Here is a 17227-nt window from a genome sequence, read left to right as displayed (position 1 = left end):
TGACTCATGCTTTCTGGTGTCATTGCTGGTTTGGGGGCAGTCGTGCAGGCAGAAGGTCTTTCATGTAAAAGAAAGCATTTCAATTTGCATGGAAACAGAACTGCTGGTCCTTCTCTGGCCCCTTAACTCCTCTCAGCCTCAGGGACTCTGGGAAAGTTCACTTAACATTGTAACATTCATGTCTGTTTACTCCATTTTGGTTTCCACCATCACTGTGGGTCTTGGCTTCCAGGCCTTCAAGGAAGGACACAGGATGAAGAAATGAGTATGATCAGAAGGTCTTTGTCATCCTTGTTGGTACATCTTTGGGCAGCATGCCCGGAGAGGGTCTGTAGTGGCCAGGTCTAACCATCTGCTACTAGTCCAGACCATAGGCCTGCATAAGCTGAGACCATTCCCCAAGCCTCACTCAGTGCCTTGTGTGACTCTCACATCACTACCCCACCTCCCAGGAAGCACCAAAAAGTTTTTGCTGTCATTTGTTCCCAGATACTTGTCATGACCTTGCTCATCAATCCATGATACTTGCTGGTAATTGACTGGAGGTGGTGGTTGGGGGGACTCCTGAAGAGACATCCCTATCTCCCCCTGCAGACAGTGTTACTTCTCGGTGACGTGACCATTGATTATGACAGCTCCAAGAGGAGAGGAGCTCAGCCGTCCAGCAGCCCCTATAACTGTCCCTGAATTCAGACCCTGGAGCCCTAGCTGCTATAGACTGACACCCTTTTCAGAAGCAGAGGCCAGCCTGGTAAGTCCTCCCTTGTCTCTGTACCTCTGATAGGACCTGGAGCAAAAGCCCTTCCTTCTCTATTATAGGTGAGGGGGAGGATGGAGCCTTGACCAATGACTCAAGGAGCTGGCGATGGGGCACAGACATGAAGCCAGGACCTGTGGACACACTGGGAACAGTGCTATCCCTGCTCAGAGACAAGGTCCCACCACTCTCCTTTCCCTCATGAGATCAGGGGGCCTTGTTTGAGGCAGGATGAGTTCAGGGGCAGCTGCTTGGGAGAAGGAAAGATCCTGCTGTTTCTAATATCCTGTGGCCAGGGAGGATTTTCCAGTCAGTTCAAGCCTGAAGGAGACCAGGAAGGGACCTTTGCTGTGGGTCCACAGTCTGTTTGTGGCTTGGAGTTGAGTTTGGGAGTCCAGAATCCTCAGTTCTGACCAGTTCATGGTGAGAAACTGAACTCACTCAGGCTGTTCCCAATACAGTATGGAGTCTCCTCTGTCTCCTAAGTCCAGAGGCACTTAGAAGTTTGAAAAAATTATGATATAAACTTTGCATGTGTCTCTAGGTGCATGTGTTGTGGAATCCTGCTGGATCCTGCCATTTCTTCTTCAAGGTGACGCTTCAGGCCTGTGGGTCTGCTACACCTTACCATGGCTCTAGTCTGCCCATCTGTCTGCCTCTTTGCTTACCTATATTTATTTCTGCTTGCATGCCCACCATTTGTCTGCCTGTCTGTCTGACTGCCTTTCTGTCTGTCTGCCTACCTATTTGCCTACCCATTTGTCTGCCTGCCTGCCTGTCTACCTGTCTGCTTGCCTGCCTGCTTGCCTGCTGGCCCATTTGTCTCTCTACCAATCTGTTTGTCTACCCATCTCTGTGCTGGCCTGACTACCTGTCTGTCTACATACCCATCTCCCTGTGTCCTTGCCTGCCAGTCTGTCTGACTGTCCATCTTTCTGCCTGACTCTCTACCTGTCTACTTGCCTGCCTGTCTGCCCATCCATGTGCCTGCCTGCTCGTTTGCCTACCCATCTCTGTGTGTTTCCCTGCTTCTCTGTCTGTCTGCCCATCTGTATACTGAGCTATCTGCCTGCATCCTTGCCTGCCTGTTTGCCCATCTATGTGCCTGCTTGCCTCTCTGACTGCCCATCTGCCTGCCTGCCTTCCTGTCTGTCTGCCTGTCTGTCTACCTTTCTGCATGCCTGTTTGTCTGTCTTCTCATACACATTATTGGGCACAATAAGCTGGGCTCTGAGGGCAGAGACTACAGCTTGTGGTGTCCTGATGCCACTCAGTTCCAGAACAGAGATGAGGAGCCAAGACCTGATAATTCTGGAATTTGGCTACAACATTCCTTGGAATTTTTATTTTGGGATCTCTTTCAGGTGGATTTTTTTCAATTACTATTTTACCATCTGGTTCCAGGATATCAGGGCAGTTTTCCTTGATAATTTCTTGAAAGATGCTGACCAGGTTCTTTTTTTTTTATCAAGGCTTTTAGCCAGACCAATAATTCTTAAATTAGCTCTTCTGGATCTATTTTCCAGGTCAGGTGTTTCCAATGAGGTATTTTACATTTTCTTCTATTTTTTCATTCCTTTGATTTTGTTGGACTGATTTAGGTTTAGGGTCATGTAAGGGTTAGGTTAGTGTCTCATAGAGTCATTAGTTTCCATTTGCCCAATTCTAATTTTTTAGGAATTATTTTCTTCAGTTAGCTTTTGTACCTCCTTTTCCATTTGACCAATTCTACTTTTTAAGGAGTTGTTTCCTCCAGCGGATTTTCCCCCATTTTGCCAACTTTATTTTTTAAGGAGTTGTTCTCTTCAGTCATTTTTTGCCCTTCTTTTTCCAAGCTGTTGACTCTCTCTTGCATTTCTCATTTCTTTCCCCAATTTTTTGTCCACCTCTCTTATCTGATTTTTAAATCTTTTTTTGAGCTCTTCCAAGAAGGCTTTTTGGACTTGAGACCAATTCATATTCTCCTTTGAGGTTTCCCATGTAGGCATTTTGACATTCTTGTCCTCTTCTGAGTTTGTATTTGGATCTTTCCTGTCACTATAGTAGCTTTCTGTGATCAGGGCTCTTCTCTGGTTTTTGCTCATTTAAAAAAGTTGAGCTCTGCTCCTGGGGCAGAGAGGGGACTGCCCCAAGCTTCTTGTGCTGGGGGCCAGGGGACTGGTCACTGGCTTTCTGCTGCTGGGCCTGAGGTGCTGGTGGTCCTTTCTCTCTCTTTCTGTTTCTCTCTCTCCCTTTTTTTTCTCTCTGTCTCTTTTCTGTCTCTGTGCTCTCTCTCCCCACCTCCCTCTCTCTCTATTTGTCCCTCTCCTCTCTCTTCCTCCTCCTCCTTCTCTTTCTTCTTCTCCTGCTCCTTCTTCTCCTCTTTCTCCTTCTCCTTTTTCTTCTCCTTCTCCCTCTTCCTCTTCTCCTTCTCCTTCTCCTTCTTCTCTTTCTCCTTCCCCTTCTCCTTCTACTTCCCCTTCCCCTTCTCCTTCTCCTTCTCCTTCTCCTTCTCCTTCTCCTTCTCCTTCTCCTTCTCCTTCTCCTTCTCCTTCTCCTTCTCCTTCTCTTTCTCTCTCTCTGTCTCTCATCATAAGTATCTGAGGAAGAATTTTAGCTAAGGTCTTCCTGAATCTAGGCCCAGCACTCTATCCATTAGTTGTAGATGGATATATGGATACTGGGCATAAGAGTTACCTGATAAAGGTAAGTGTAGCTGTAATTACAACCTTAGAACCACTCATGCTTGAGGCTTTGCTGGAAGTGAGGATGGGTGTCATGGCCCAGCAGAAGTGTGCCAACAGAGGATGGGGAACCAAGATGGTGGAGCAAAGGCAGAGACTCATCTGAGCTCTTTCTCAAACTCCTCCAAATAACCTTAATTAATGACTCTAAACAAATTCTAGAACAGCAGAACCCACAAAACGACAGACTGAAACAATTTTCCAGCCCAAGACAACCTGGAAGGTTGACAAGAAAGGTCTGTTGCACCAGGTTGAGAGAGAAGCACAGTCCAGCTCAGACCACGCCAGCATAGACCAGGTCCCAGCAAAAGTGGAACAGGCCTCAGGGTGACTGAATCAGGAGCAGTAGCAGCTGTTTCCAGAGCTCTCAGACCACAGATGGTAAGGGGATCAAACAACTGGTCAGAAGGAGATTACAGGGGTCTCTGCTAACACTGAGGCAGAACTCTGTTGCTTTACCCATACTCAAATATGGGTTGCAACCCCAGGAGGAGCTTTAGCACACGGAAACTTGCAGCTGCAACATAGTGGGGACCCTTCTCATAGTTCCAGGGCAGAAAATAGTGCTTGTGGTCACTCATAGACCAGAGCACAGGCCAGGAGAGTAGTAAACACACCTCTCCTTAGATCATACCACTTTGGAGGAACTGAAAACTTACAGGTCTCTAGAAGTATCTCTGAAAACAAATGCACAAAACCCCTGAAGCTTGGGACAGTGTGCCCTCCACCCTGGATGCAAAGCCCTATTTGAATAAAGAGTTAAAAGTCACATAATAGTCGGGAAAATGAGCAAACAACAGAAAAAAAAATCCTGACCCTATGGTGACAAAGATCAAAACACACACATTCAGAAGAAGACAACAAAATCAAAGCTCCTACATCTAAAGCCTCCAAGAAAAATATGAGTTGGTCTCAGATCATGGAAGAGATCAAAAAGGATTTCAAAAATCAAGTAAGAGAGATAGAGGAAAAATTAGGAAAAGAAATGAGAGTGATGCAAGAAAATCATGAAAAAAAAGAGAGAGAAGCACAGTCCTGTGCAGGGCCTGTGGCAGCAGCAGCAGCTACTCCTGTGGCTATCAGCCCACAGCCTGAATGTTTGAAAGTCACCTATTTAAACTTCCAGGAGGCAAGATGGAGTAAACAGTAAATCACTTTCACCCTCCCTTGTTGACCTTGAAAAACCCAGAGAATATTGCCCCAGGAAAAATCCTGGAATAGTGGAACCAGCAGAAAGACAGCAGTCTTTTAGCTGTAGCTCAGGAGGCTAGGGAATTAATGCGAAAGCTCCTTCTTGCTGTGGCCGAAGGGGACCAGTTTAGGATGAGAGGCGTCCCAGCAAGCTAGCATCAAGCCCCACCTCAGCAGACCAGCAGGAGAGCCTGATCCCCAGGGTGGAGAAGCAGTCAAGCACCAACATCGGGCACACATCACCTCCATCTCAGTACCAGGTAAAATACCAGACCACTACAACATCCAACTGCAAGTACCTGAGGCCCCAGCACAAAAACCAATAACCAAGCCTCTAGCCCCAGGCATAAGAAGTCTGGGACAGTGTCCCTGGGCCCAGAAGCAGAGGTCAAATTTAAAAGCGAAGGGGAAAAAAGGCAAACAACATGAACAAGAAGAATAAAAAAAAATCAGTGACCATAGAGAAATATCTTGGTGACAGGGAAGATCAAAACGCAAATTCAGGAGAGGGCAACATGGCCAATATACGCGCATCCGAAGCCTCAAAATGGAATATGAACTGGTCTCAGACCCAAAAAGCCTTCTTGGAAGAGCTCAAGAAGGATTTTAAAAGTCAAATAATAGAGGCAAAAGAAAAGTTTAAAAATACAATTGACAAAATGGGAAAAAAGAGCATGCTGAAGAAAACAACTCCTTAAAAAGTAGAATTGGCCAAATAGAAATGGAGGTACAAAGGTTAACGGAAGAAAACAATATGTTAAAAATTAGAATTGGGCAACTGGAAGCTAATGACTCTATGAGACATTAAGAATCAGTCAAATAAAATTGAAAGAATGAAAAACATAGAAGAAAACATAAAATACCTCATTGGAAAACCAACTGACCTGGAAAATAGAGCCAGGAGAGACAATTTAAGAATCTGAGAACAAGGATGAAAAAAATAGCCTGGACAGCATCTTTCAAGAAATCATCAAGAAAACCTTCCCTGAGGTACTAGAACCAGAGGATAAAATAGTCATTGAAAGAATCCACCAATCATCTCCCAACAGAGATCCCAAACTGAAAATGCCAGGGAATATTGTGGCCAAATTCCAGAGTTATTAGATCAAGGAGAAAATGCTGCAAGCATCCAGAAAGAAACAATTCAAATATCGTGGAACTACAGTCAGAATTACACAGGACCTTGCAGCTTCTACATTAAAAGATCAGAGGGCTTGGAACATGATATTCCATAAGGCAAAGGAGCTTGGGTTACAACCAAGGATCAACTACCCAGTGAAATTGAGCATAATCTTTCAGGGTAGGAGATGGACATTCAATGAAATAGGAGACTTAAAGACTTTCCTGATGAAAAGACCAGAGCTCAATGGAAAATTTGATCTTCAAATACAAGACTCAAGAGAGGCATAAAAAGGTAAACGGGAAAGGGGGAAAACAAACAAACATGTTATTCAATAAGGACAAACTGTTTATGTCCCTACAATGGAAGATGACACTTATAACTCTTGAGAACTGTATCTTTATTACATCATATAGAAGGGAAATATTTAGACAGAGGGGGTGGGTTTAAGTTGATTTTGATGTGTTGATAAACCTAATTAAGTGCTGAAAAAAGATTGTAATGCATGAAGAGAAAAGGAGGAGGCAGAAAAGAGTAAATTACATCACATGAAGAGGCACAAAGACATATTACAATAGAGGGAAAGAAGGGAGGGTGATGAGCATTGTTTGAACTTTACTCTCATTGAATTTAGCTCACGGGAATAACATACTCAGGTATTGAAATCTGACTTGCTCTAGGGGTAGATGGTTAGAAAGATAGGTGGATGGATAGATGGACAAGTGAATGGATAGATAAATAGATAGATCGATAGATAGATAGATAGACAGGTTTGATCAGAGATTCAAAGCTAAAAGATCATCTCTAGTCCAATGTTCTCATTTAAAAAGTGAGGAAACAGGATCAAGTGACTGGCTCAGGGTCATATAAGCAGTAAGAGGGAGAGCTGGGATCCAAACTTGGGTCTGGGCACTCCATGTTTATGTCTCGTTCTACCTCATTATGTCGCCTCCCAATGTTGTGTTCTCCTCCGTAGAATGTAAGTCTCTTGAGGACAGGGACTGCTACCCATCTGTCTCTGTGCTTCCTTAGTGCAGTGCTTGGCACAGAGTAGGAGTTTAACAAATGCTGATTGTTGTTGACAGGATCTGCTAAATCTGTCAGTCAATAAGCATTTATTAAGTGCTTATTATATGCTAGGAACTATGATAGGAGCTGGGAATACAAAGAAAGACAGAAACATAGTTCCTGCCTTCAATTCTAATCAAGGAGGCAATGTGTAATAACTGTCCATGCAAGATCCATATGGTATAAATGGAAGGAAATCTTAGAGAGAAGGCACTAGCAGTGTGGAAGGGTGGGGTGGCAAAGGCCTCCTGCAGAAAGTATGGTTTGAGCTGAGTCTTGAAGGAAACCGGGGAAGCCAGGAGGTGGAAATGAGGAAGGATAGCATTCCAGGCATGGGGAACGGCTCATGCAAAGGCCTGGAGTCTGAAGTTGAAGGTACTGTGTTTGAGGAACCCCAAGGTGGCCAGTGTCACTGGATTTCAGAGTGAATAGAAGGGAGTGAGCTGTAAGAAGACTGGAAAGGTAGGAAGGGCCTTTGCCAATGAATGGCTTTAAAAGCCCCAAAGAGGATTTTATTTTATATAAAATGAAAGACTTGCAATGATATAAATAGTGTCATTGTCACAAATACTGTCATGCCAGCCAGAGTGTGGGGAGCCCTTCTCCCTCCCTGCACCCTCTCACAATCTGATCTTTGCAGAAGTAGATTTAGTGTCCTGGAGTTCGCTGGGGTGTTTTGACAACACTGTGAGGAAGAGCTCCATGGGCCTCAGGGTCAGAAAAGGAACAGAAACAGCCAGATCAGGAACGACTTGGCCTGGATCCTGAGGAAAGAGGAACCAATAACAGAATCATGAGAGGTTAGCTCATGGAGCCCAATGCCCTCATTTTACAGCTCAGGAAACAGAGGCTTAGAGGGGATGTGGCTTCTCCAAGGTCAGAGAGCTGGTGAACATCCAAGGATCATAGAATCAGAGATTTAGAGCTGGGATTTTATATGAACACAGAAAATCATAATATTAGATAGAAGAATATTAGATAGATAGATAGATAGATAGATAGATAGATAGATGGGTAGAAAGATGTAAGTGGATGGATAGATGGATAGAAAGATATAAGTGGATAGATGGATGGATGGATAGATATAAATTGATGGATAGATAAATGGATAGATGGATAGATATAAATGAAGGGAAAGATAGATGATGGATGGATTCTTGGATAGATATAAATGGATAGATGGATGGATGGATGGATGGATGGATGGATGGATGGATGGATGGATGGACAGACAGCAGCTAGGTGATACGGTGGATAGAGGGGATAGACCTGGGAATCAAGAAGACCTGAGCTCACCTCCTGCCCCCTAATCCTGGGCAAGTCTGTTTCCTCATCTGTGTAACAGGGATAAACAATAGCACCTCCTACACAACATGGCTCTGAGGACCAGATGACGTCATGCATGTTGTTTTGCAAGCCTTAATGTGCCATATAAATAGTGGCTATTGTTATATTATATTAGATAAAGCACTCATTAAGCATGACCAAGTGACAGTCACTGTACTGAGTCCCAGCAGCACAAACCCAGCAAGACAGGCCCTGCCCTCAAGGAGCTTATGCTCTAATGGAAGGGACAATACAGAGGGAAGTGGGGAAAAGCTGGGGCTTGGGGAGAAGCTGCAGGGCTTGGAGCTGGGGGCCTGGGAGGGAGCTGGAGATCTGGATCTGGCCAGAGGAGGCACAGGCTCGCCCAGAGGCACCCAAATGATTCCAGGAGCAGTCTAAGGTTCATGTATAGTACATTCAAAACGCACCCAAGAGGTACAAACCAAGTGTTGGATGTGGGCCTGTAGGAAGGTCACTATCAGCATGGGGGATCAAGGAAGGCTGTTGTAGGAGGGGGTGTCTTTGAGCTGGGCTTTCTAGGATAGGTAGAAGAGTTAGGACTTGGCCAATAGTAGCTTTCCTGTGGTCTATCCCCTTACTCTATCTCCCCAACCCGGGGGATCCCACTTCCCTCTACCCACAGGCCCTGGTCCAGGTAAGTCCTGGTGATACTGCCCTGGCAAGGAGACCATGAAAGCTCCCCTAAGGCCTCTGCTATCGATACCTTATCGGATTATCTGGGCATCTGTCCTCCTCAATGACTCAGCCCTGCTCCTTCTGCCAGGGGCTCCCAGGTGCCTGTTTTGGCCAGGGCTGAGATTGGTTTATGCTCCTACGGAACCTTGTGTGATGAGGAAGGCAGAAAAGCTGGATGGGTGACCTTAGGAACCCAAAACAGAGGCAAAGCAGGGAAGGTCATGTAGGTACCTTGGAAACAGGAGAGGGTCTGAGTCCAAATCTTGCCTTTGTCACAGAATCGCAGGTTTTGAGCCAGGAGAAACCTTCAAGGTCATCTAGTCCAACCCCCTCATTTTACAGACGAGGGAACTGAGTCAGCCACACAGGTAGCAAAAGGCAGAAACAGGATTTGAACTCAGGCCTTCTGATTCAAAATCCCAGGATTCCTTCCGTTCTTTCTAGGGGACCACACTGGTCTTCTGATTCCAAATCTAAAAATTCCCCGCCCCTGCCACATATCATGCTGCTGTCTCCTTGAGACCTTGGGTGAGTCATTTAACTTTCTAGGCTTCAGTTTCCTTGTCTATAAAAATGAGGGGTCGGACTAGATGGCCTTCAAGGATCCTTTCAGCATATGAATGTTAATGTACCCCCCTCCCCTACCCCTACCTTTAGCCTAAGCCTGGGACAGCTTTTCGGAGGGAAGGGAAAAGGAGAATAAGCATTTATTAGGCACCTACTATGTGCCAGGCACTGTGTTAACTTTACCCACCTTTACAAAGGTGAGCTCATTTGATCTGGGACAGTCCTGGGACTTCTTTATGATGCCTTTTCAGAGGAAATTGCGACTCATGACTAGTGGAGAGAATTAGGGTTACATTAACTACAATCATTCTCACAGAATCAGAGTTAGAGCGCCAGAGCTTAAGGACCATCCAATCCAACCCCCTCACTTTACAAATGCGGAAACTGAGGCCCAGAGAGATGAACCCGATTTAACTTGTTATTTGGTCTTTGTCTGCCCACTCCCTGGCACAGTGCCCAGCATGCAGAAGTGACGAAGAAATACTGATTGATGGGATCATTCGTTTTGAATCAACTGGGGGAAAAGGAATGGTGAAGTTTTATTTGACTCCTTCTCACAGACACTCTTATTATGTTAATGTTGGAATCAGGGACTCTTGCCTAGGGAGGTGAAGTAAGGGCAGTTGGCTGGGCATCCGCCCTCTCCAGGGACCCCCATCCATCCAACCTCTCCTCCCATCCTTCCTATGTGTGTGTGTATGTGTGTGTGTGTATGTGTGTGAATGTGTGTATGTGTGTGTATGTCTGTATGAGTGTGTGTGTATCTGTGTGTCTGTGTGTGAGTGTGTATGTGGTGTATGTGTGACCATATATTCAGGAAGGAAAGTGACATAAAAACAAAAAAGATAGGGATAGGACTTGACATTTAATTGGCATAAGGAGCTCCCAAATGAGGAAATTCCCTCCACTGAAGCAAGTCACTACCTTTGCTTCTAATTCATAGGACCATGGATTTAGAGCTGGACCTTAGAGGTCATTAAATGCAACTGCCTCATTTTAAAGTTGAAGAAACAGGGTCAGAGAGGTCAAGGGACTTGCCCAGGGTCATATGACCATATATATGTCAGGGTCTGGACTTGAACCCAGATTTTCCTGGCTCTAAGGTTAACTCTCTGTCCACTACACTTGTAATGTTAAGCAGGGTGGTACTGTTTTCTCTTTTGGAATGCTAAGGCAATCAGGTGCCTTTAATGAGTCTTGCCTTTGTTTGAATTGGGCAGGTAAAGTGGGACCTTTTGTCGTCTTTTATTTTGGAGTGCTTCTCAGCACTAAAGTGATGGAATGCCTTTGACTGAGTCTTGCCATTGTTTTGATCAGGAGTATGTGATGACCTGCTCAAATCACATGAAAGCCTAAATTGAATGAGTTTGAATCACAGGGTAGTGGCACCCTCTGACTCTAAAAAAGGGTATGCATACTCTGGGGTTGGCGTTTTGTTTTGGGGCTCTCACTTACTGGAAGAGTGTCATGTGATTTGACCAGAAGAGACTTCGGGTAGCTGTCACGGAGCCCCCTCAGCTTTGAAAACCCAGATATTGATGCTTCTCTTTCTGGTAACTATGCATGTATGCTATGGTCAGACAAAAGCTTGTCTGTTGTTCTGTTTACATTGTCCCTGCTGGTAATTTCGGCTTGTATTTGCTCTGAAGTTCAGGGTGCTGACTTTTCCCCCTGAACTAAGTGAGTGGTATATGAATGTTTAATTAAAGTAAGATTGTTAACCCCTTAAAGTTGCTTTTCTTAGAAAAGCAGATCAAAGGACCTGTGCTAGCAGCCCTCCTGTGTGCTCTTGTTGCTGGTCTTTCATCTCCACAGCAGTTGCCAGCAACATTGTTGTTATGTACTCCAACTCTGCTTCTCAGGAATAGTGATCGTCGTGACAGTAATAAGACAGATAGCCAAAACCTTTTTTTTACTTAAATAAACATTTGCTGAATGAATGAACCAACTTCTCTTGAAGACAACTCCAGTCACTGAGACTTAATCAAGAGTTACCTTTTGTCCTCTCAAAAGAGTGTGATTATGGGCACGTCCACACTTGGTAGGGAGAGAGGTCTGGACAGGTTCCAGACAAAGGCTCAAAGGTAAGTTTGTTAAGTTGATTGGGAAATGACTGACTGTTCTCCCTTCCCCTGCCATGGGGATGTACCTGGGGAATCTTCAGCCCTCAAAATGCCCCTGGGTTTGATAGCTGGGACAAAGAGATCAAGATGATGACTCTATCCATGGAGCATAACTCATGGGTGTCTGCCCACTCCTGGGACCTGAGCCAAGCCCAGAGCTCAGCAGGGTGTGCTGCAGTAACCAGGTGACAAGTCAGAAGACCTGAGTCTAGAACTAACTCTGCTGCTGCTACTGTTAACAATAATTTTTTTTGTTGGGTTCAGGGTAGGGGTCCAGACTTGGGATTTCTAGTGAGAGAAAGTGCTCTACCAATGTAGATCAACACTTTCTGGTCATCTTAAAAGATTGTGACTTGCCCAGAGTCACATAGCTAGTATATCACAAAGGCAGAACTTAAATCCAGCTCTACCCAGCTCTTCCTAGCTCTGAGGCTGGCTTTCTATGTGATAACTCATGCTGCTTTGCAGTAACAGTAATATTACTTTGATATTTCAAAAGATCCAGATTTTCCTCTGAGGATCCTCCCTTCACACAATGACCCCTGGCTTTATAGCCCAAAGAATTTATCACACCAGCTGACCTGGGAATGAGCTTCTCTGATAAGGTGGATCCTCAGACATACGGCTCGTCACTTGGCCCAGCATTTCGAGCCTCTTCAGCTTTCTGGGACCTGCCCCTGCTGTGAGTGTTCTGGAATGCAGGGTGGCTGGCGTGGGAGGACATTTGTGGAGGAATACTCGTGTATGTCTCCACTTAGGATCACAAAGTATTTCACGCATGCATTAACTCACCTGATTATCACTGAAATCCTGACTTAGGTCCCCATGTAGCTGTTCTCAAGTATTGGGAGGCCTGTGGCATGGAGGAGGGCTTAGCTTTAGTCTGCTTGGCCCCAGAGCGCAGAACCAGGAGCAGGAGGTGTGTGTTAGATAGAAGCAGATTTAGGTTTTGATGTTTCCTAGCTAGTCTGAACTGTGGCTAAGTCACCTGCTTCTCTGAGACTTAGTTTCCTTCTGTAGAAAATGGGCATAGTTATTCTTGCTATAGTCTCTTAGGATTGCTGGGAATGGAGAACTTTTTAACCCTTGAAGTTCCATGGAAATGTGAATCATTATTATGAGCCTCCACAGAAAAGCTTGCCACATCCATGGCACTTCCAAAGTCAACATCCTGACCTTCCTGGCCTGAGGGCCACCTGACCCTGCCAGCCTTCTGGGGACTTGACTTTTCCCCAGTACTCCCACTCCCACCCTCCTTCAGAAAGGATTCTGGCTGTTCCTGTGTCCCCAGAGAGGGCCCCTCCACTGCTGGAAGCCCCCAGCACTATAGAGGTAGCTAAGCAGGAGCTGTGCCTCCCCTCCCAGTTATGGGGCAGCCCCTCTCATGCCCATACCCCAGTTATGGTAGAGCTACCAGTGGGGTGCAGTGGCTCATCAGCTCTGAGTCACCAGAAATGGTGTCTGAGGATGGGAAGTAGCTGAAGCTACAGAGAAAGAACCCCACATCCTCTGAGGGTGGCAGGAGGGTGGGAGGGATGCTGCTTCCTAATCACAACCTCAGTTTCCTCATCTGTAAAGTGAAGGGGTTGGAGTAGACAATCCCCAAGGCCCCTCCCAGCTCTGACATCCCGTCCCATCCCATGTTCTAAAGACCTGCTCAGCTCTGACATTCCCTTTTCTGAGTCTCTTTCTAGCTCTGACAGCCCATCCCATGTTCTCAAGCCCCTCCCAGTCCTGACATTCCCTGTTCTAAGGGCCCTGCCAGCTCTGACATCCCATCCCATCCTATCCTATCCTATCCTATCCTATCCTATCCTATCCTATCCTATCCTATCCCATCCCATCCCATCCATCCCATCCCATCTCATGTTCTAAAGACCTTCTTGGCTTCGATATTCCCTGTTCTTAAAGCACCTCTCAGCTCTGACATTCCCTGTTCTAAGTCCCTTTCTAGCTCTGACATCCCATCCCATGTTCTAAGGCCCCTCCCAGCTCTGACATTCCATGTTCAAGGATTCACTTGTCCAGCTAACTCATCCAGTAATCCCCAGCTCTTGATGTCAGAGGGCGCTGGTGTCATCCTCAGGAGGAAGTTCTCAATGGGGACATTGTTCAAGAGTGCAGGGTGAGAGGTCTAAGGTCTGAGTTGCGGTTCTGGGCTCCCTCTGAGTCTGTGTCCCCTAGAATCCTGTTATCTCTGGATGCCCAGGGAAACCTGTCCTGGGGATGGAAGTTTGGAAAGAGGAGGGGGCTGGTGGGACAGAACCTCATGCACGCTATCCCTTCCCATGACTCTAGGCTTCATGCCACTCCAAGTTTTCTCACATGCCACTTTTAATAAGCATCCTAATCAATTTAGTAATGTCACCAGCCATGACCCACAGGCCAGGTGATAAGAGATCCTTGGTTCAAATCCCAGCTCTGACATTTGCTACTGACATTTACTCTGTGGCCTTGGACAAGTCACTGGGCCTCAGTTTCTTCATATGTTTAATGAGGGATTGGACCAGAAGGCCATTTGAGAACCCTCCTAGCTCCCCCTCAAAGATCTGTTGTGCGTGACCTTGGGCAAATCAGATAATTTCTCTGGGCTTCGGGTTTTTCATCCATGAAATGAGAGGGCTTGGATGAGCTAATTTCTAAGGTCCCTCCCACACCTAAGTCTTATGATTTGCTTTCCCTGCTGTTGGAGGACACAGACAGTCTCCCCCACAGGTCCCAGATCCCACCCTGTGGAGTGTATGGCGGAGGAATCGCTGCGCCGAGGCATCCCTGAGCCCCTGGCAGGACCTTGGAGAAGAGAAACTGGATTTGGAGAAACAGATCCCAGCTCTGCCTCTATCTGCCTTCGAGACATCAGGAAAAATCACTTAACCTCACCAGCCCTGTTTCCTCGTCTGTAAAATCAGATGGTAGATCATCCCTTAGGTTCCTTCCGGCTCTCAACCTGATGATTCTAAATCAATCCTTCTTCCCTTTCCCATTGTCAGTATGTTGGGTCCCAGACTTCAGATATAATTTAAGATACTGGCTACCTTCTGATCACTATGTGCCATAATGCAAACCTTAATGACATAGATATGTCAAGAATAAAATCATAGGGTGTCACTCTAGTGTCAGTCAACAAGCATTTATTAAGTGCCTTCTGTTTGGCCGGCACTAGACTCACTCAAGGGACTTTGGAGTCCATCTAGTCCAACCCCAGTACAATGTAAGTTCTGAGGGTAGGGGCTGTTTCATTTTGTTGTTGGTTCCCAAGCACCTAGCACAGTGCCTGGCATGTAGTAGGCATTTAATTAGTGCGTGTTGAAGTGAACGCCTTCATGTTACAGATCCTGAGATCAAGGGGTCCCACAGAGAAGTAAGTAGGGGTCAGGACTCAAACCTTTCTCTGACTCTGTGGTCCGTGTTCTGTCCAATGCACAATGGCTGCCTCTGGTGCCTGTTGAGTCATTGTTCCAACTTTAGGAGGAAATGACATTGTCAAGTGAATTCCTGTTTTCCTTCTTAACTTTCCCGTTTGATCTTAGGATCTAGACTAGGAAGAAGCCCTAGAAATCAATGTGACCTAAGCTTTTCACATGCAAGGGTGTAAAGCCCTTTTCCAGCTTTCGCTGGCTTTGCTTACACACGAAAGGTCAGTAAACAGGCTTGGCCAGTAGGAAAGACCAGAATCATCCTGCCTGTGACCTTAAGTTTGTCTTGTGCCTTTTCCACCCCCATTCATATTTGGGGGGCAGGGGGACAGAAGAGATCTAGGCTTCAAAGAATCAGAGAACCCTGAATTCCAGAGCTGTGGCTAGTGCTTGGGCAAATAGCCCTTATATAGCTTATAGTTGAGTCTCTAGAATTTGAATGTGGTGTGCTCCCCATGGGCTAGCTAGAGTGGAGCTGACCATGGAGACCTTTCAAGTCCAGAGATAGGAAGTTTGATTGAAAGAAAAGACTGACTAATGATTTAGTGAAGTGCCAGACCTGGATTCAAGAAGATCTGAGTTGCAATATGGCTTCAGATGCTTACTAGCTGTGTGACCCTAGACAAATCACTTAACTGCTATCTGCCTTGGGTTCCTCACCCCTAAAATGGGGATAATAATCCTCCCAGAGGTTTTGTGGGGATCAAATGAGATCATATTTGTAAAGCTGTTTGTAAACCTTAAAGTGATCTATAAATACTTTGTTGGGTCACTGTTAATTTCCTGAGAAGTGAGAGGCCACATAGCCAAGCCCAAAAGCTGAGATTTCCCTCAACCTTCCACCCCCCCCCCCCGCCCCGCCCCTGCCAGCTTTTTGCTGTTTAAGGTAAGAGTTTCTTCCTTTTCCAAAAAACTGTGGCCAGAAAACAACAAACAACAACACAATAGGGTGAGTCATCATCTTGAGACAGCTGAGTGCATCCAGCAGACACTGTGTGGGTAGCAGAGTGGCCTTCAGAGAAGTCTCCAGCATCCATATGAGGGACATTAGGAAGAAGCTACGAGACCAGCAGGAACAGGTTTGGAGGCTGGAGCAGCATCTGGACATCCCCAGATGACATCAGCAGCTCTGAGGGCCAGTGGCTTGAGCTATCCCTTTGTGTGTACATGAGCCTCACATTTCCTCTTCATGTGTTCTCCCACACAACCATGTCCTTGTCACAAGTTCTATATTTGTGTCTTTGTTTTTGTGCATGTGTATTTGAATTCTCTATATTTATATTCATATATCTGCATTTGAATTCTTTATATTTGTATTTATATCTGCATTTGTGTTCCCTAAACATGCATTTGTATTTGTGCATTTGAGTTACCTATATTTATATTTATATATCTGTATTTGAGTTCTCCATGTGTATATTTGAGTTCCCTATTTGCATTCATACATATATATATATAACATATATATATGCATTTATGTTCCCTATATGTGTATTGGAAGTCCCCATATTTGTGGCTATACTTATTTTCTTGAGTTCCCTATATGTGTATTTGTGAGAGAACACACTTAAGTCAATGGGGGAAATGCTTGTTTTTTGTTTTTAATGCCATTTCATGCCTTTGCTTTGGACTAATTGTCCTTTGGCTGACTATTAAAGGGAAACACATTGGTAGGGGTTCATGAGCTGTGGTTTTAGGGGATGTGGACCAATAGAACACTTTGAACCATTCTCTGAGGGAGGGGAGAAGAGGGGGAGATGCCATCAAACTTACAGATGAGGCCCTGAGAGGGGAGGTGACTTGGGTCCAATATCAGTTTAGTGGCAGATTGGGCTAGAACTCAGGTCTTGGCCACTGGCTCAGAGCTCTTCCTCTAACATGATGCTCTTACTGGTTCAGTGGAAAGATCTTAGGGAGGTCAGGCCTAAGGGAGAAGGAATAGGTCCTGCACTTTGTCCATAGAATGACAGATTTAAAGGCCAACCCTGCTCTCACTGATGAGGAACCAGACCTGGAGAAGTTCATTGATTAGCCCAAGGTCACCCAGGTGACGAAGGTCAGAGGCAGAAATGGAATCACTCCCTGGGAAAGCAGGCACTGAGAATGCAAAGACCAAGAAGGAAACTAACTCTATTCACCAGGTGCTGGCATTCTGATGAGGGAGACGGCAAGTACATAGGCAGGTAAGTCAGTCTGTCCGTCCATCTGTCTATGGATCAATCTCTCTAAATATAGATGAC

The sequence above is a fragment of the Trichosurus vulpecula genome, chromosome 5 (genome assembly GCF_011100635.1).
Source record: "Trichosurus vulpecula isolate mTriVul1 chromosome 5, mTriVul1.pri, whole genome shotgun sequence".
Taxonomy (NCBI): Eukaryota; Metazoa; Chordata; class Mammalia; order Diprotodontia; family Phalangeridae; genus Trichosurus; species Trichosurus vulpecula.
The sequence above is the reverse complement of the archived record's forward strand: the minus strand, read 5'-3'. Positions refer to the sequence as shown.